The sequence below is a fragment of the Nerophis lumbriciformis genome, linkage group LG01 (assembly GCF_033978685.3).
Source record: "Nerophis lumbriciformis linkage group LG01, RoL_Nlum_v2.1, whole genome shotgun sequence".
NCBI classification, from domain to species: Eukaryota; Metazoa; Chordata; class Actinopteri; order Syngnathiformes; family Syngnathidae; genus Nerophis; species Nerophis lumbriciformis.
In genome coordinates this window covers 68,155,395-68,165,000 of record NC_084548.2, presented here as the reverse complement: position 1 = coordinate 68,165,000, position 9,606 = coordinate 68,155,395, and positions in this window count along the sequence as shown.

Here is a 9,606-nt window from a genome sequence, read left to right as displayed (position 1 = left end):
AAAGACTAAATTTGAGTTATTCGGACACTAGGGGAACATATTCTAAGTAACAAAGACTTAATTTAGAGTTATTTGGACACTCGGGGAACATATTCAAAGTAACAAAGACTAAATTTAGAGTTATTTGGACACTAGGGGAACATATTCTAAGTAACAAAGACTACATTTAGAGTTATTTGGACACTAGGGGAACATATTTTCAGTAACAAAGACTACATTTAGAGTTATTTGGACACTAGGGGAACATATTCTAAGTAACAAAGACTTAATTTAGAGTTATTTGGACACTAGGGGAACATATTCTAAGTAACAAAGACTCAATTTAGATTTATTTGGACACTAGGGGAACATATTCTAAGTAACAAAGACTTAATTTAGAGTTATTTGGACACAAGGGGAACATATTCTAAGTAACAAAGACTACACTTAGAGTTATTTGGACATTAGGGGAACATATTCTAAGTAACAAAGACTTAATTTAGAGTTATTTGGACACTAGGGGAACATATTCTAAGTAACAAAGACTTAATTTAGAGTTATTTGGACACTAGGGGAACATATTTTAAATAACAAAGACTAAATTTGAGTTATTCGGACACTAGGGGAACATATTCTAAGTAACAAAGACTTAGTTTAGATTTATTTGGACACTAGGGGAACATATTCTAAGTAACAAAGACTTAGTTTAGATTTATTTGGACACTAGGGGAACACATTCTAAGTAACAAAGACTTAATTTAGATTTATTTGGACACTAGGGGAACACATTCTAAGTAACAAAGACTACATTTAGAGTTATTTGGACACTAGGGGAACATATTCAAAGTAACAAAGACTCAATTTAGAGTTATTTGGACACTAGGGGAACATATTCTAAGTAACAAAGACTACATTTAGTTATTTGGACACTAGGGGAACATATTCAAAGTAACAAAGACTCAATTTAGAGTTATTTGGACACTAGGGGAACATATTCTAAGTAACAAAGACTACATTTAGAGTTATTTGGACACTAGGGGAACATATTCTAAGTAACAAAGACTAAATTTAGAGTTATTTGGACAATAGGGGAACATATTCTAAGTAACAAAGACTCAATTTAGATTTATTTGGACACTAGGGGAACATATTCTAAGTAACAAAGACTCAATTTAGATTTATTTGGACACTAGGGGAACATATTCTAAGTAACAAAGACTTAATTTAGAGTTATTTGGACACAAGGGGAACATATTCTAAGTAACAAAGACTACACTTAGAGTTATTTGGACATTAGGGGAACATATTCTAAGTAACAAAGACTACATTTAGAGTTATTTGGAGACTAGGGGAACATATTCTAAGTAACAAAGACTAAATTTAGAGTTATTTGGACACTAGGGGAACATATTCTAAATAACAAAGACTACATTTAAGAGTTATTTGGACACTAGGGGAACATATTCTAAGTAACAAAGACTAAATTTGAGTTATTCGGACACTAGGGGAACATATTCTAAGTAACAAAGACTTAATTTAGAGTTATTTGGACACTCGGGGAACATATTCAAAGTAACAAAGACTAAATTTAGAGTTATTTGGACACTAGGGGAACATATTCTAAGTAACAAAGACTACATTTAGAGTTATTTGGACACTAGGGGAACATATTTTCAGTAACAAAGACTAAATTTAGAGTTATTTGGACACTAGGGGAACATATTCTAAGTAACAAAGACTTAATTTAGAGTTATTTGGACACTAGGGGAACATATTCTAAGTAACAAAGACTCAATTTAGATTTATTTGGACACTAGGGGAACATATTCTAAGTAACAAAGACTCAATTTAGATTTATTTGGACACTAGGGGAACATATTCTAAGTAACAAAGACTTAATTTAGAGTTATTTGGACACAAGGGGAACATATTCTAAGTAACAAAGACTAAATTTAGAGTTATTTGGACACTAGGGGAACATATTCTAAGTAACAAAGACTTAATTTAGAGTTATTTGGACACTAGGGGAACATATTCTAAGTAACAAAGACTCAATTTAGATTTATTTGGACACTAGGGGAACATATTCTAAGTAACAAAGACTTAATTTAGAGTTATTTGGACACAAGGGGAACATATTCTAAGTAACAAAGACTACACTTAGAGTTATTTGGACATTAGGGGAACATATTCTAAGTAACAAAGACTTAATTTAGAGTTATTTGGACACTAGGGGAACATATTCTAAGTAACAAAGACTTAATTTAGAGTTATTTGGACACTAGGGGAACATATTTTAAATAACAAAGACTAAATTTGAGTTATTCGGACACTAGGGGAACATATTCTAAGTAACAAAGACTTAGTTTAGATTTATTTGGACACTAGGGGAACATATTCTAAGTAACAAAGACTTAGTTTAGATTTATTTGGACACTAGGGGAACACATTCTAAGTAACAAAGACTTAATTTAGATTTATTTGGACACTAGGGGAACACATTCTAAGTAACAAAGACTACATTTAGTTATTTGGACACTAGGGGAACATATTCAAAGTAACAAAGACTCAATTTAGAGTTATTTGGACACTAGGGGAACATATTCTAAGTAACAAAGACTACATTTAGAGTTATTTGGACACTAGGGGAACATATTCTAAGTAACAAAGACTACATTTAGAGTTATTTGGACACTAGGGGAACATATTCTAAGTAACAAAGACTAAATTTAGAGTTATTTGGACAATAGGGGAACATATTCTAAGTAACAAAGACTCAATTTAGATTTATTTGGACACTAGGGGAACATATTCTAAGTAACAAAGACTCAATTTAGATTTATTTGGACACTAGGGGAACATATTCTAAGTAACAAAGACTTAATTTAGAGTTATTTGGACACAAGGGGAACATATTCTAAGTAACAAAGACTACACTTAGAGTTATTTGGACATTAGGGGAACATATTCTAAGTAACAAAGACTACATTTAGAGTTATTTGGAGACTAGGGGAACATATTCTAAGTAACAAAGACTAAATTTAGAGTTATTTGGACACTAGGGGAACATATTCTAAATAACAAAGACTACATTTAAGAGTTATTTGGACACTAGGGGAACATATTCTAAGTAACAAAGACTAAATTTGAGTTATTCGGACACTAGGGGAACATATTCAAAGTAACAAAGACTAAATTTAGAGTTATTTGGACACTAGGGGAACATATTCTAAGTAACAAAGACTACATTTAGAGTTATTTGGACACTAGGGGAACATATTTTCAGTAACAAAGACTAAATTTAGAGTTATTTGGACACTAGGGGAACATATTCTAAGTAACAAAGACTTAATTTAGAGTTATTTGGACACTAGGGGAACATATTCTAAGTAACAAAGACTCAATTTAGATTTATTTGGACACTAGGGGAACATATTTTAAGTAACAAAGACTCAATTTAGATTTATTTGGACACTAGGGGAACATATTCTAAGTAACAAAGACTTAATTTAGAGTTATTTGGACACAAGGGGAACATATTCTAAGTAACAAAGACTAAATTTAGAGTTATTTGGACACTAGGGGAACATATTCTAAGTAACAAAGACTTAATTTAGAGTTATTTGGACACTAGGGGAACATATTCTAAGTAACAAAGACTCAATTTAGATTTATTTGGACACTAGGGGAACATATTCTAAGTAACAAAGACTCAATTTAGATTTATTTGGACACTAGGGGAACATATTCTAAGTAACAAAGACTTAATTTAGAGTTATTTGGACACAAGGGGAACATATTCTAAGTAACAAAGACTACACTTAGAGTTATTTGGACATTAGGGGAACATATTCTAAGTAACAAAGACTTAATTTAGAGTTATTTGGACACTAGGGGAACATATTCTAAGTAACAAAGACTTAATTTAGAGTTATTTGGACACTAGGGGAACATATTTTAAATAACAAAGACTAAATTTGAGTTATTCGGACACTAGGGGAACATATTCTAAGTAACAAAGACTTAGTTTAGATTTATTTGGACACTAGGGGAACATATTCTAAGTAACAAAGACTTAGTTTAGATTTATTTGGACACTAGGGGAACACATTCTAAGTAACAAAGACTTAATTTAGATTTATTTGGACACTAGGGGAACACATTCTAAGTAACAAAGACTACATTTAGTTATTTGGACACTAGGGGAACATATTCAAAGTAACAAAGACTCAATTTAGAGTTATTTGGACACTAGGGGAACATATTCTAAGTAACAAAGACTACATTTAGAGTTATTTGGACACTAGGGGAACATATTCTAAGTAACAAAGACTAAATTTAGAGTTATTTGGACAATAGGGGAACATATTCTAAGTAACAAAGACTCAATTTAGATTTATTTGGACACTAGGGGAACATATTCTAAGTAACAAAGACTCAATTTAGATTTATTTGGACACTAGGGGAACATATTCTAAGTAACAAAGACTTAATTTAGAGTTATTTGGACACAAGGGGAACATATTCTAAGTAACAAAGACTACACTTAGAGTTATTTGGACATTAGGGGAACATATTCTAAGTAACAAAGACTTAATTTAGAGTTATTTGGACACTAGGGGAACATATTCTAAGTAACAAAGACTTAATTTAGAGTTATTTGGACACTAGGGGAACATATTTTAAATAACAAAGACTAAATTTGAGTTATTCGGACACTAGGGGAACATATTCTAAGTAACAAAGACTTAGTTTAGATTTATTTGGACACTAGGGGAACATATTCTAAGTAACAAAGACTTAGTTTAGATTTATTTGGACACTAGGGGAACACATTCTAAGTAACAAAGACTTAATTTAGATTTATTTGGACACTAGGGGAACACATTCTAAGTAACAAAGACTACATTTAGAGTTATTTGGACACTAGGGGAACATATTCAAAGTAACAAAGACTCAATTTAGAGTTATTTGGACACTAGGGGAACATATTCTAAGTAACAAAGACTACATTTAGTTATTTGGACACTAGGGGAACATATTCAAAGTAACAAAGACTCAATTTAGAGTTATTTGGACACTAGGGGAACATATTCTAAGTAACAAAGACTACATTTAGAGTTATTTGGACACTAGGGGAACATATTCTAAGTAACAAAGACTAAATTTAGAGTTATTTGGACAATAGGGGAACATATTCTAAGTAACAAAGACTCAATTTAGATTTATTTGGACACTAGGGGAACATATTCTAAGTAACAAAGACTCAATTTAGATTTATTTGGACACTAGGGGAACATATTCTAAGTAACAAAGACTTAATTTAGAGTTATTTGGACACAAGGGGAACATATTCTAAGTAACAAAGACTACACTTAGAGTTATTTGGACATTAGGGGAACATATTCTAAGTAACAAAGACTACATTTAGAGTTATTTGGAGACTAGGGGAACATATTCTAAGTAACAAAGACTAAATTTAGAGTTATTTGGACACTAGGGGAACATATTCTAAATAACAAAGACTACATTTAAGAGTTATTTGGACACTAGGGGAACATATTCTAAGTAACAAAGACTAAATTTGAGTTATTCGGACACTAGGGGAACATATTCTAAGTAACAAAGACTTAATTTAGAGTTATTTGGACACTCGGGGAACATATTCAAAGTAACAAAGACTAAATTTAGAGTTATTTGGACACTAGGGGAACATATTCTAAGTAACAAAGACTACATTTAGAGTTATTTGGACACTAGGGGAACATATTTTCAGTAACAAAGACTAAATTTAGAGTTATTTGGACACTAGGGGAACATATTCTAAGTAACAAAGACTTAATTTAGAGTTATTTGGACACTAGGGGAACATATTCTAAGTAACAAAGACTCAATTTAGATTTATTTGGACACTAGGGGAACATATTCTAAGTAACAAAGACTCAATTTAGATTTATTTGGACACTAGGGGAACATATTCTAAGTAACAAAGACTTAATTTAGAGTTATTTGGACACAAGGGGAACATATTCTAAGTAACAAAGACTAAATTTAGAGTTATTTGGACACTAGGGGAACATATTCTAAGTAACAAAGACTTAATTTAGAGTTATTTGGACACTAGGGGAACATATTCTAAGTAACAAAGACTCAATTTAGATTTATTTGGACACTAGGGGAACATATTCTAAGTAACAAAGACTTAATTTAGAGTTATTTGGACACAAGGGGAACATATTCTAAGTAACAAAGACTACACTTAGAGTTATTTGGACATTAGGGGAACATATTCTAAGTAACAAAGACTTAATTTAGAGTTATTTGGACACTAGGGGAACATATTCTAAGTAACAAAGACTTAATTTAGAGTTATTTGGACACTAGGGGAACATATTTTAAATAACAAAGACTAAATTTGAGTTATTCGGACACTAGGGGAACATATTCTAAGTAACAAAGACTTAGTTTAGATTTATTTGGACACTAGGGGAACATATTCTAAGTAACAAAGACTTAGTTTAGATTTATTTGGACACTAGGGGAACACATTCTAAGTAACAAAGACTTAATTTAGATTTATTTGGACACTAGGGGAACACATTCTAAGTAACAAAGACTACATTTAGTTATTTGGACACTAGGGGAACATATTCAAAGTAACAAAGACTCAATTTAGAGTTATTTGGACACTAGGGGAACATATTCTAAGTAACAAAGACTACATTTAGAGTTATTTGGACACTAGGGGAACATATTCTAAGTAACAAAGACTACATTTAGAGTTATTTGGACACTAGGGGAACATATTCTAAGTAACAAAGACTAAATTTAGAGTTATTTGGACAATAGGGGAACATATTCTAAGTAACAAAGACTCAATTTAGATTTATTTGGACACTAGGGGAACATATTCTAAGTAACAAAGACTCAATTTAGATTTATTTGGACACTAGGGGAACATATTCTAAGTAACAAAGACTTAATTTAGAGTTATTTGGACACAAGGGGAACATATTCTAAGTAACAAAGACTACACTTAGAGTTATTTGGACATTAGGGGAACATATTCTAAGTAACAAAGACTACATTTAGAGTTATTTGGAGACTAGGGGAACATATTCTAAGTAACAAAGACTAAATTTAGAGTTATTTGGACACTAGGGGAACATATTCTAAATAACAAAGACTACATTTAAGAGTTATTTGGACACTAGGGGAACATATTCTAAGTAACAAAGACTAAATTTGAGTTATTCGGACACTAGGGGAACATATTCTAAGTAACAAAGACTTAATTTAGAGTTATTTGGACACTCGGGGAACATATTCAAAGTAACAAAGACTAAATTTAGAGTTATTTGGACACTAGGGGAACATATTCTAAGTAACAAAGACTACATTTAGAGTTATTTGGACACTAGGGGAACATATTTTCAGTAACAAAGACTAAATTTAGAGTTATTTGGACACTAGGGGAACATATTCTAAGTAACAAAGACTTAATTTAGAGTTATTTGGACACTAGGGGAACATATTCTAAGTAACAAAGACTCAATTTAGATTTATTTGGACACTAGGGGAACATATTCTAAGTAACAAAGACTCAATTTAGATTTATTTGGACACTAGGGGAACATATTCTAAGTAACAAAGACTTAATTTAGAGTTATTTGGACACAAGGGGAACATATTCTAAGTAACAAAGACTAAATTTAGAGTTATTTGGACACTAGGGGAACATATTCTAAGTAACAAAGACTTAATTTAGAGTTATTTGGACACTAGGGGAACATATTCTAAGTAACAAAGACTCAATTTAGATTTATTTGGACACTAGGGGAACATATTCTAAGTAACAAAGACTCAATTTAGATTTATTTGGACACTAGGGGAACATATTCTAAGTAACAAAGACTTAATTTAGAGTTATTTGGACACAAGGGGAACATATTCTAAGTAACAAAGACTACACTTAGAGTTATTTGGACATTAGGGGAACATATTCTAAGTAACAAAGACTTAATTTAGAGTTATTTGGACACTAGGGGAACATATTCTAAGTAACAAAGACTTAATTTAGAGTTATTTGGACACTAGGGGAACATATTTTAAATAACAAAGACTAAATTTGAGTTATTCGGACACTAGGGGAACATATTCTAAGTAACAAAGACTTAGTTTAGATTTATTTGGACACTAGGGGAACATATTCTAAGTAACAAAGACTTAGTTTAGATTTATTTGGACACTAGGGGAACACATTCTAAGTAACAAAGACTTAATTTAGATTTATTTGGACACTAGGGGAACACATTCTAAGTAACAAAGACTACATTTAGTTATTTGGACACTAGGGGAACATATTCAAAGTAACAAAGACTCAATTTAGAGTTATTTGGACACTAGGGGAACATATTCTAAGTAACAAAGACTACATTTAGAGTTATTTGGACACTAGGGGAACATATTCTAAGTAACAAAGACTAAATTTAGAGTTATTTGGACAATAGGGGAACATATTCTAAGTAACAAAGACTCAATTTAGATTTATTTGGACACTAGGGGAACATATTCTAAGTAACAAAGACTCAATTTAGATTTATTTGGACACTAGGGGAACATATTCTAAGTAACAAAGACTTAATTTAGAGTTATTTGGACACAAGGGGAACATATTCTAAGTAACAAAGACTACACTTAGAGTTATTTGGACATTAGGGGAACATATTCTAAGTAACAAAGACTTAATTTAGAGTTATTTGGACACTAGGGGAACATATTCTAAGTAACAAAGACTTAATTTAGAGTTATTTGGACACTAGGGGAACATATTCTAAATAACAAAGACTAAATTTGAGTTATTCGGACACTAGGGGAACATATTCTAAGTAACAAAGACTTAGTTTAGATTTATTTGGACACTAGGGGAACACATTCTAAGTAACAAAGACTTAATTTAGATTTATTTGGACACTAGGGGAACACATTCTAAGTAACAAAGACTACATTTAGAGTTATTTGGACACTAGGGGAACATATTCAAAGTAACAAAGACTCAATTTAGAGTTATTTGGACACTAGGGGAACATATTCTAAGTAACAAAGACTACATTTAGAGTTATTTGGACACTAGGGGAACATATTCAAAGTAACAAAGACTCAATTTAGAGTTATTTGGACACTAGGGGAACATATTCTAAGTAACAAAGACTACATTTAGAGTTATTTGGACACTAGGGGAACATATTCTAAGTAACAAAGACTAAATTTAGAGTTATTTGGACAATAGGGGAACATATTCTAAGTAACAAAGACTAAATTTAGACTTATTTGGAGACTAGGGGAACATATTCTAAGTAACAGAGACTAAATTTAGAGTTATTTGGACACTAGGGGAACATATTCTAAATAACAAAGACTAAATTTGAGTTATTCGGACACTAGGGGAACATATTCTAAGTAACAAAGACTTAGTTTAGATTTATTTGGACACTAGGGGAACACATTCTAAGTAACAAAGACTTAATTTAGATTTATTTGGACACTAGGGGAACACATTCTAAGTAACAAAGACTACATTTAGAGTTATTTGGACACTAGGGGAACATATTCAAAGTAACAAAGACT